Raw genomic sequence first — 12792 nt, 5'->3', positions numbered from 1 at the left:
TTAATCAATAATACTTTTTATATAGATCCTATGAAAAATATAAATCAGATTTTATATTTGTCAAGCATAAAATTATAATAAAATAAAATAGAATATCTATATCTACCAGAAGTAAAATTATGTTGCCACGACAAGGCTTGATCATCATCACTGTCGTCGTCGTCGCCGTCGTCGTCGTCGTAGAATATAGAGGTAGTATTATATTTGATGTTCTGTTCTGTTCTGTTTCTGTTCTCTCGCTCGATCGTGTTGCTGGGTAAGCGACTAGAAATCGATGTTGAGGCTGCCTGGGAGGTACGCGCCAGTGCCGTATCCCGTACCCAACAGTACTCGCTTCAACTCACTCTGCTAACTCAACAAACTAAACTCTGATATATATGATGGTCGTTACTCGTTACGCTGTGTCGAGACTTGATCCTTCTACACCAACAATGGATCATATCATATACATGTCCCACCAATACCAGTACCAGTATCATCGACATTAAATTTAATCGCAAAGGATGTTCGCGCGAATGCACGTTACTGCTTTTGTATTTATACGATCATGACACCGCCGACGACGACGCCGATGATGATGATGATGTTGATGAATACATAGAAATGTATAGTCAGCCAGCATGTATGTTGAAAGAGAGACAAACAGTAGATAGAATAACACGTGAGAGAGCTTTCGTTTGTAGCCTCATTCGCTGGTAGTTCTCAGTCGCCAGCAGCAGTCTGTATTCTGGGACTAGCAGGGAATTCAACATTATGTTCTGTTGAACATTAAGCTGCTGGGTACTCCAACTAAACCGAATACAATCTCCATCAGCACAACAAGGGTTGCTTCTGCTCCTATCGCTCAGCGCTGTCCTGTTAAATTTCAAATACTATCAAATGATTACGTGGAAATGTCCACCAATACTAACTCGTAAATTAAATTTATACATATATCCAGCTTACCCTGTACTGCCAGCTCACCAGCTCACCAGCTCACCAATGGTATATATAATGCTATACCCAACACCAGATCCTATTTCTACATCATCTAAATCTGCTCTCCAGCTTAAACTACTCTACATATATATCTGTATATACATTTATCTTGACGTATGTTATCATTTGAGACGTAGATATAAGGATAGCAAGGATGACACAAATAGAGTAGAGTATCGAATCTGGATGAGACGTTAGGTGGTACAACATCGCAATGCTTGACAATCCTTTCCCTTCTGATTCACATGGCATTACTACTACTACTACTACTACTACTACTACTTCTTATTTTTCTTCACCTGGTGTAGTCTAGCTACAACATATAAACAAAAATTATACATACATACACATCCAGAATAAAATAGTGTATGTAGATCTATTAAGAAAAGACACAGATAGTGAATTTATGCGCACGCATATTATATATATAGACAAAGTTTACAAGTGTGGAAAGTAGTTGGCATTACATTGGCACATCGGTACATCGGTACATCCAGTTTCATCGGCTAGGCAGTTGTCGGTAGTCCGTAGTCCGTGGGATGTGGAGCCAGGGGCGGCTCGTCCTCGGTTTTTAGTGTTAGTGCTATGCTGTATATGTTACCGGCAGTACGGCGATAATCCCACCAAGCGCACCAAGCACTAGATACACACACACACACACACACACACACACACACACACACACACACACACACACACACACACACACACACACACACACACACACACACACACATTCAACCAAGCCCCAGTCCCAGTCCTTTATCTCTGCAAACACATTATATGGATATATACATATGCATATAAAATCGACCTACAATGTACTCACTCGCTCACCCGGACGTACTGCTTCACGTGTACTGTATATATAGTCTTTCTTATCTCCTCTATCTTACATCCTGTCCTTGTCTAGTGGCTCTCTCCTCTTATTTCTTGGACTGACAGCTACACACACTAGCCCAGGACTCCGATGCGACTAATACATCCACCGTATTTGCACCAAGACACCAACATCGAAGCATCTACTCTATCCTTCATCGGTTAACTTGAGCCAGGCATACTAATATGATGGAAAGTGCTGAGCGAGTCATGCTCTACACCCAACTATAAACTACAACTTTAACTTTACGTTTATAGAATACAAATACGTAATAATAATAATAATAATAATAATAAATATATCTATGACAATAATTACTAATTTTATTTTATTTTATTACTTAAGCAATTAGTAAATTTTTAAATAACTCTCCATCTCCAGCAGAAAGAATAAAATAGAAAAAAAAAATGTGACTTTTTTTTTTTTCCCAGTAATTATTTTAAGTGGTTTTAAATTTAAATCCGAGCCCTCGACTTACTCGGTATTTTTGGTATTTCTGTTTAACGTACAACTATAAACGTGCTCGTTTCTTTTATAATAATTCTCAGGTATAAGCATTTATACACACCCAGGTCGTACTCTATGGATTTTATGAGTATCCATTGAAATATTTAAGGATAAATTGATAGAGATAATAGATAGTAGATAACTAAGGGTTAAAGACCACAGGTCAGCCCTAGTTAATTATGTATCATATCTTTTAAAGCCTACGTATATAAATACGGATATAATATATAAAAATAAAAAAAACTACTGTGTTGTATTTGAATGGAGTTGAATATTTTTAGGCTCTTGCTGCTGGTTATGTTATGGATATTCGTGCGACGGTAAAATCGTCGAACCGGTGACGGAACTTGAACCCAACCTGGCAAGTAATATAAGTAAAGGAAGGGGCCGTCACTTTTCCACTCTGTTTGTCCGCCTACCAGGCGTCCATAAACCCGCATGGCAGCATGGCCGTCGTCTCCTCTCTGTTCTCTATCTACATACACATATACGTATAAATACCGTCAGCGTTTTACAACGCACCGTTATAATAAATATATATATACATATACCGATGCGATATAATACCACTGATGTATAAGTATAGAACCAAGCAGCTACGGCGAACACTTACGACATACAGATATAATTATTGTTAGTAAGCAAGTGAGCAAGAATAATATAAGCTCAAGTAATATAAATGTGTGGTTGTATATCAGCCAGCACCGATACTATACCAACAGAAGCCTTTGCTTGCTATTTGTAGCAGTATTCGTGTTTGAGTTGGTATTGGTCCCCTCTACTAAGCTGTACACGGTTTTACTTTATACAACTAAATATTGTATGTGTAGAGAGGTCTACTGCTGCTGCTGCTGCTGCTGCTGCTGCTGCTGCTGCTGCTGCTGCTGCTGCTGCTGTTGCTGTTGCTGTTGCTGCTGCTGCTGCTGCTGCTGCTGCTGCTGCTGCTGTTGCTGTTGCTGTTGCTGCTGCTGCTGCTGCTGCTGCTGCTGCTGCTGCTGCTGCTGCTGCTGCTGCTGCTGCTGCTGCTGCTGCTGCTGGTTCTCTGTAAGCCCCTCGTATCGCTGCTGCAAACGTTTGAAATTCAACCCCGCAACTTCAACTCTGTACAGAGTTGCCAGACTTCATTCCAGCATGTTTATTCCATGTTATCCTATAAATTAAAATATATATTTGTATTTTTTAATTATCATAAGAATCACTGGTCATCAGATCAAAACAACCTCACTATTTAACCGTATTCACTAATTATTCACTTAATTATTTATTTTCTAAAATTAAATTTTATTTTATCAATTATTTTTTTTTTTATAACTCTAACTGTATAGAAATAGATATATATATATATTATTCGGAGTTGAAATATTTGTTTATATTATTAATAAAGTTGTTTGGAGTATGTGAATTATATCTCTAAATATGAATAATATCGCTGCAGCTGGATTTGATAAAATACGCCAGTGATTTTCAACTTGCTCTTCTATGCAGAGTGTTGAGCGCAAAGCTCCAATGTAAATGCTTTTAAATAATTTAAAAGAAATTATATCCTTTTATATAAAATTGAGATGAAATGTATGTGGCATCAAACTATTCGTAACGTGATTGGTCGAATATATCATGAGCATGAAAATATATGTAAACGCTATAGTAAGGCGCGCGCAAATTTGAATTCTAGTGTTTAGAAATTTTACATATGGACCACATAATACTGAAGTTAGCGGTCAGCTGTCAATTTAAAAAATTTTTTTAACAAACCAATTACAATAAAAAAATGCTTTTAAAAATTTTCACTTGTAATTTTTATTAATTTTCACATGTGAAACTTTTTAATTAAATTGTTTTTTGATAATTTAATTGCTATAAAATTTTAAAAAAATTTATGTCTGTCAACTTCAGTGTTATATGGACTACATATCTAGTTATATTTATAAAAGTAATTAAATCGATGAGTTTTTAAGTTATTTAAGCGAATAGTTGAAGAAGTAAATGGAAAATTAGTATTTTATTGGTTTGCGGCAGAGTACGAGGATGTAATCTAATAAAATTAAAAAATAAAGCTATTGATCGTTGAATGGTTTATTGTCTCAGCAACAGGTCATTCGCTTTGCGTCTCTATTATTCTATGAAATCCAGTTGTATGTGATACTGTTTTATTTTATTTTATTGTTATTATTTTACTTGTTTGTCACAAGGGATACGATGATCTTGATAATAAAAGAAACTCCTCGTGTCAAGTGTATATCCTCGACTATATGTCTACATTTATATTTTATTTGATGTCTTAATAATAATAATAATAATAATAATAATAATAATAATAATAATAATAATAATAATAATAATAATAATAATAATAATAATAATAATAATAATAATAATAATAATAATAATAATAATAATAATAATAATAATAATAATAATAATAATAATAATAATAATAAAACCCGGCGGATAGATCACAACAAACCTGATATTGTGCTCTTCGACAAGGCCACTCATGACATTTATGTCATTGAGTTCTCGGCCCCGGCTGAATACAACATCTCAGCCAAAGAAGAGCACAAAAGACAAATATATCAGGATCTCCTGTTTGAAATTGGTAAACTTTACCCAGGTTACCGTGTCAAGCTTGTCGTCCTGATTGTTGGCGTCCTAGGAGGGATGAAGCAGTCTTTTGTATCCTCACTTGCCAAAGTTCCAGCTTGCTCATCAAAAGCTGAGTTCTTGGCAGTTAGGATGCAGAAGGCTGTTTTACTTGGTTCTCTCCGTCTCTTAAGGGAAATGACTTTGGCCTGCTGTGATCACTAACCGCCTTGTTGTGCGGAGTGGTCCAATTATTATTATTATTATTATTATTATTATTATTATTATATTAGATTATAGACACTTATAAAGTTGGGGCTTTTTCAATGTCCTTCCAGTTACAGCAATCAATTAGACTTATCCTTCTATTAATTTCTTTTCAGGACTGTTATCTACCGTGAGATAAATATTACCAATAAAAAAATAAGGGCTCCGATATTTTTAAGCTCAATATTGATGCAAAAAAAAAATTTATGATGTTAAAGTAGTTATCCATTCTTGGTTTACGGAAATATTTGGCGTTTCAATAAATCTAGTTATTCGAAAACGGAGCAAATAATTTTATAGCAATACTTTAAATGAAAGAATAATAATTTAAAATGAAAATGTAAAATTTTTCAACGACTATCAATATTTCTTTTTAAATTTGTGACTTGGTATGTCTTTTATTATGCAAATTTTTTCTACCCGTCTAATAAAGGTTAAAATATGCGTTTATTAAAAATTCTTTCACGAGTAACAACTAAAATATATTGTAAAGTAAAAGAGAAAGAGTAAAGTTATTGGATTTATGTATTTTATATATATATATATATATATATATATATATATATATATATATATATATATATATATATATATATATCGGTATATAAGGATGTATATATACATTAGAGAACAACTAAAAATATGTATTAAGCAGTAACATATTTTATAGCTTATTATACACAATAAATAAAAGTATAGGAGATTGTGTATGTGTGTATCGATTATATAAAGATAGAAGGACCAAAGTAGAAGCTGATATTGTAAGCGTAGCATGGTACATCCTATCCGGGAAATGTTTTTTATCGGATGATCCGCCCCTGCTGTCATAGTCACGTTAAACCGGCATGTTTATACCAGGGGAATCCGATCAGATTGATATCTACGTTTTCTCAAGCTTAAACTAACACATTTTCTCATTCTCCTGGATATCCAAAATTAAACTAAATATATACTCACCTATGTATGTATTACACTTATCACAGCTTAATTAACATATTTTAAAATCAAAGCTCCAAAATTACCGGGTTGTTGGTTGATATCTCTCGAACCAGAGATTAAGAACGTGTTTAGCTGATGAATTCTCTTCTGTGTAACACACATTTATGTAACAGTAACAGTAACAGTAGTGAAGTCTATGTTAATCGATTTTCGCAAAATTTCAGGGTCAACCAACGACGAAAGGAGAAAGCTAGAGCAATAAGAGAGATAGAAGAGATGTATACACATATATATATATATATCAAGTATATAGTATAGAGGACGAAGAATTCAATTCCCCGTATCCGCACTACGTCCTTCCATTCCCTACAACTCGATTGTCATTCATGCGTTGTGAATCGGCAGCAGCTTATTTTTAGAATTACTGAATGAATGAAAGTGGAGTACACTTGTCGTCGTCGTCGTCGTCGTCGTCGTCGTCGTCGTCGTCGTCGTCGTCGTCGTCGTCGTCGTCGTCGTAGTAGTAGTAGTCGTCGTCGTGGTGGTATCGTACTGTCGATTCGATAGTATTTGTATTATATATATACAAACAGGAATGGTGTAATATGCCGCTACTGGTACTGGTTTTCTGGTACCGGTCAGATTTATTATACTTAACTCAGTATTACCGGAAGAAAATTATAAAGATCTGCTACATATGACAATATCCCTTTGATTAATTAATTCTCCTACTAGACACTGTTATCTGTAATAAATAATCCATTATTAAATCATAAATTCTCAATCAAATGGTATCGGGTATTGATACTGCTAATTAAATGCTCTACCTTAATTATCTTCGCCAGTTAATTAGATCAATCCCCAATAATACTTGTATTTAATTTTGAAATGTTAATTGATTAACACTAATTGGAATTTGTGGTCAATGACTGTCCAGGTTGAGTGTATTAATTAATAATAACAATAACTCTCGGATGATGATGATTATGATTATGATGATGATATTGACGTGTCTGTAAATATATAATACGTGTATTAATAATATTAATACGCAAGAGTTTAGTTACAATAACTGTAAAGAGCATGTTATCTAAATCAAAGATTACGACAGGCATTGGGATAACCTTGACCCAGGTCAGTAACACCACTTGGCTCAGTGTAAACATAAGAGAGCACGTGACGTTTCGGATCACTCGAGCTACTCGCATTTACTTGGTGGTACATCTATATACATATATTATTAGTGTATTAAACATCAGTAACCCACACTTGGATAAAACTGCATGCATAACGATATATATATATATATATATATATATATATATATATATATATATATATATATATATATATATATATATATATATATATATATATATATATATATATATATACATGTGGATTTATGCTACCTAATAATATACATAAGCGCAAAACAATGACTCGCCCACGATCGCACGTTATTTTTCTATCGACCGTTTAGTTTACATTTATACATTTTGCTTGTAAGATAACAATTTATGAATGAATATAATAATGATAATAACAACAACAGCAGTAAGAATATCAATACTAATAATAGTAGTAATATGTATATATATATATATATATATATATATATATATATATATATATATATATATATATATATATATACCTTGATCGGTGATGGTGGTGTGTAGTATAATAATAATTCTAGGTGAATGGCCGTGAGACATTAAATTAATGGCCTCCTCATGGCTGTTTAGTTGTGGTAGACGGTACCGATACTGGTTAGCGAATCATCATTGATACCATACCACCAAACCTGGAAAAAGAGAGAATTAGTGTGTAAGCGAGTACGTCGTGTTTATTATTATAATTGTATAGTTAGTAGCGATCATCAGAGAAATAAAATAATAAAAGAGGGAGACAAAGAATTGAAAGTAAAGTAGGGATAGAGATGTATTGTCACTTTACACTTTTGTGAGAAGCAGGAGAGACAGCTCGACAGCTCGACAGCTGTCTTTAGTTGTAATTGGATGATATATTGTCGCGGTTGAATTAAATTAAAAACACCTACCACTTGGCACTTAGCACTTACCACGTATCACCTACCACCAACCACCGGCTAGTATAGCCATGCCCATGGATAAGAGTACAAGATACATTTATCCGCGCACGTGCTACTCCCGTTTGCCAACAGATAGTAGTAAGTGGAGAGATTACTCTTGTCTTTCTCTCTTGTGTGTTTATATATATTTGCAAGTATATGTATGTCGCATCAGCCACGCGTGGTTCGTTCACTGTTCTGTTGGTATCGGTTATATGGGTCGAGTAGTCCGCGACAACAACGTTTCTCATCCCCTCTCGATTCCCATGAAATAGCGGGATCTGCCAGTGGATAAACGGTACGGTGTTCTTCACCTATATATGTCTTTATGTATGTATAATATGTCTTTATAAACTCACTCTTGAAATTGTATAATATAAATGTGTAAATCTATTTATTTAAAACATTATTTAAGATGAGTTGCAGAATGGACCTAAATTTATTATCAAAACGAGCAGAGTCCAAATGAAACCTTTCCACCTATTTGTCAGTCTCTATATTTTTATCAGTATACAAATATCCCTTGTACCTTGTAACTATTAATTATTTCATTTATAAAATATTAAACCTGAAAATGGATATATAAATTATTAATAACACAAATATATTGAAATAATAATTAAAATATATGTATAAAACGTTGAGCAGTCCAGCAATATTTAACGCCCGACAGGGTAAATATATACATATGAGAAATAGGTGGTGAATGGACACATGGACGTGATGGGACATGGAAATGTACTTGATTAATTAATCATTGCTGTTACTAATTGCCTTTCCTTGCTTCAATTGCACGTCAATAATACTCAAACATTTACAATGTTTCCAGTCTAAATGTATCCTCACATACATTTACATATTATATACTCGATATAACGATGCATGGGTTCATACCTATGTAATGAATCAAAAATATCCACGTATATAGTATATATCAACCAATACGTCATTCTTATTAAATAGTATTGTGTTGAAATTATTTTCGACTGGTCCCTGGTCAGTCAATCCGATTGACTGGTATCCGACGAGACCCAATAAATTTAGTCATTTATCAGATGTCAAGGCATATTTTACTTTTTAATTGTCTCTCTGGCAAATTGTATATACTATTATTTTATTGTTAATTATAATTATTTATATAAAATAATATTTAGCAACTGATATTACCAGTACTAAAGCTTGAAATGCTAATGCAATTTAACACGAAGATTGGGAAAACCAGTGGTTGGAGATTGCGGGTAAACCGAATGCTGAGATCGGTTGAGTAGGCTCATAGTCAACCGGACGGTTTTTCGTGGTCGGGAATTCCATGCTTGATGGTTCACGCTAATGATCCTAAGAGAATTCAATTCTCTTTCTTTGTTTCTTTTTTATTTTAAAAATTTTCATGTGAATAACCTAAAGATTATTTATATAAAATATAGAGTTATTATTACTTGTGTTAATTGCTTTAAATTTAATTCCATATACTTACATATTAGCTTGTTTACATTAATATTTAATACTTTATATATACAACAGATGAGAGTAATATAAAGTGAAGCGCTCAGTGAGTCGAGGGCCACCTGTGAAAACCCCCTCTTTGTTAGCTAAAAACACCTGTTACAACGATCCATTTATGTGAGCAGAGACGTTTGCATCAAAGTATCTGTTGATTTTCCTGTGGCGTACATTTGAGTTCTCGGAGCCCAATTCACATCACCAGATTCAGAGCATATATATGTGCATTTAAATCTTCATTTTATGATGCTAATAAACCAATGCAGTTTTCTCTTCTATCAACAGCATTAAGTTCCTAGGTGGCAGCACTTTCTTGGCTCCTTTTTAGCATCTGTTTATCACTTTGAAAGATCCAACCTGTTTTTTTTTTTTTTTTTTTTTTTTTTTTTTGACTTGACTTGAGAATTTTCAGTATTTAAATAATCTTAAGTATTTAATTTTTCAGATCCTGAAAAAGAATTTCAATAATTAACAAAATATTTATAATAAAAAATCAAGATGTAACTTAAAGAAAGGTAAGTTTAAAAAAAATAAAATATTTAAAAATGACTTTTACATAAATAGTTATAATAATTTGAATATTATTTTAAGTATCATCAAATGGTCCGGAATAATTTATATATATATATATATATAAATATACATCAAGAGCAAAACAAGCAGAAAGTAAAATATATAAGCAGTGAAGAATATATGGCTCATGGATTTTGCTCGTTGGATAACAACCCAGTCTATGTGGTGGTATAAACTCTTGATCCTGCGTCAGAAGATGACGTCAGGGTTTTGGTACAAATTTCTCTCAGAAAGTCTCGTTCTCGCTCTCTCAGGTGATATTAATAAATTTACGGTCTCACTCTTCTCGAGAGTTAAGTCAGACTGTGCTCTGTGAAGCTGTATGGTAGTTGAGTTATGTATAGTTGTCGTTATGTTAGGTAGCTGAAGCTAAGCTAACTACAGCACACAGAAGCATATATTTCAAAAGTCACTTTTGCCTGTAACGTTAGTCCCGAGTTTCGTTGACGCATAAAAACTGTCATAAATTCCTCAAGCAAGGAATTTGCACCATTTTATTGACTTGTAAATTCTTTCGTTTCACCGAGTTTTTATTTTCAAGTTTAAATTATCTGATTTTAATTATTTATTATTAAATATTCGTATACTTGTAGGTAGAGAAGTAAATACACAGCAAAGGTATAAATGTCGTCGTCTACTTCATATTACATTAGTTTGAACGCCGTACCGTAGATTATATCTGTAGATCTGGAGTTTAGCCTGAGGGCAACATGACACTAACTAGTGGGGAAGACACGTGAGTCATTTGAGCATCTCATGGAATATTTGTTGAAGCAATCGATTCTATATACATATATATATATATATATATATATATATATATATATATATATATATATATATATATATATATATATATATATATATATATATATATATATATATATATATATATATATATATATATATATATATATAGAAGACAATTTAGTTTCAGTTAAATTATAAAATCGCTGATCCTAAGGTAAAATAATTCTCGCGTCATATTTCAGTACACGTGTCATAAAATAATAACAGAAATTAATTCTTTTTTATTTAACAGAAATTTTTACCTTTTTAGACTTTTATTTGCGCTCAAAGTAATTGAATTGATTACAAAAATACACATGCCACTGATATGAGCGTCTTTCATCATCTAACAGCTAGATGGTATCTTCTGTTTATTGCTTAAGCAGTCTTGACTTTTTTTTTCCTTATCGCACCTTTCCTAATTTCTCTTACAAGTTTTTTTTCAACTAGAGATCCAATCGATATTTTCATCTACCTTGAGACTTGAGATTTACGATATCCTAACCGAGTAATCTTGAGAAATATATTTTTCATAGCTTTCATTATTTTTTATGATACCCAGTAAGAACTCAAGTGTCTAATTACGAGTACGAGATCTGCTACAAACGTATTGTATGAGTTTAATATTGAAGTAAACTCTGATGTAGATGGTAATTACAATGATTGTTAATGCCAATCGCAAGGTCGAACGGTTATTTTAATCATGAATTATACATTTTTTAGTTTTCAATGAATTTAAGCTAAAAATTTAAATCTAATAATTATTTTTTGCTCTTTTTTTTTTTTTTTTGTAATTATTAAATAAAAATAAGCAATGACAGGAGGATAGTTATCTTAATTGAATTGCACACAATTCACAATTTTTATTGAGTGTGGGCGGAAGTAGTCTGGCACCAACAGTAAAGCGGATATAAAGAGCAGGAAGTGAACACGCAATTATTCATGGATTTACCGGGGGGACGATCAAAAAGACAAATTCATAATTATTTAAATAAATCCTAGAGACTGTGGAGCTTTTGATTTAATTCGATAATTTATTTATTTATTTGGTAAAATCCAAATTCAAATAACAAATAAATAAATAAATAAAAATAAAAAATTTATGCGTCACTGCTGCTAAATAATTGTTGTATTTCACAACAAACGTTATTATCTTTATTATTTATGGCAACAAGTAAATTGTAACAGCAAACTGCCATCGGTATCACTAAAATAATTTAATTTCCGCGCTACTGCACGTGTATTACTACGCCAGTACATGCTTTAATATCGTGTACTAAATATTTTCAAACATCAATTACCGAGTACTTACCCAGTGTAATAGATATATGTTTCTACATATAATTTTTGGTGGTATCATTGTATAATTCAAATTATTTCAAAATTACTCCAAAATTTTGAATTTATTCTCAGCTGTTTTTCGACTTGGATGATGATTTATTTATCAGGTCATCAAATTAATTAATTTGGGTATCTGAAATGAGAGTAATTAAGCAAACTGAGTGTCGGGAGATGATTAATAAAAAAATATAAATATCAAAAAGAAAATAAACAACATGGCGTAATAAAATGGCGAGTAGCAAACGCGCATGCGTATCTACGCGTGTAAAAAAAAATAGTCCCGATAAAAATTAGTAACAGCAATTAAAACAAGGCTAGAGGTAAAAAAAAAAAAAAAAAAAAAAAA

At 32.5% G+C, this 12792-nt stretch overlaps 2 long non-coding RNA genes across 3 annotated transcripts; both read right to left on the bottom strand.

The window, feature by feature from the left end:
• Positions 1-33: 33 nt before the first annotated feature.
• Positions 34-3217, bottom strand: LOC141527774 (uncharacterized). The gene is made up of 3 exons (XR_012479245.1): positions 1446-3217; positions 946-1291; positions 34-872 (listed from the first exon to the last, which is right to left on the bottom strand). It is a non-coding gene; the product is annotated as an uncharacterized LOC141527774 (long non-coding RNA).
• Positions 3218-5906: 2689 nt separating this feature from the next.
• LOC141527775 (uncharacterized) lies at positions 5907-11046 on the bottom strand. 2 transcript variants are annotated; one of them, XR_012479247.1, is made up of 9 exons: positions 10300-11046; positions 9718-10191; positions 9411-9641; positions 8603-9332; positions 8235-8524; positions 7809-7958; positions 7258-7375; positions 6979-7164; positions 5907-6896 (listed from the first exon to the last, which is right to left on the bottom strand). It is a non-coding gene; the product is annotated as an uncharacterized LOC141527775 (long non-coding RNA). The 2 variants fall into 2 exon arrangements; XR_012479246.1 differs by lacking the exon at positions 7258-7375.
• Between the last annotated feature and the right edge of the window lie 1746 nt (positions 11047-12792).

This window comes from Cotesia typhae, unplaced genomic scaffold (assembly GCF_013202065.1).
Source record: "Cotesia typhae breed Kobodo isofemale line unplaced genomic scaffold, CoteBio_Ctyphae contig_4, whole genome shotgun sequence".
Taxonomy (NCBI): Eukaryota; Metazoa; Arthropoda; class Insecta; order Hymenoptera; family Braconidae; genus Cotesia; species Cotesia typhae.
This window is presented reverse-complemented; position numbering and strand designations above follow the sequence as displayed.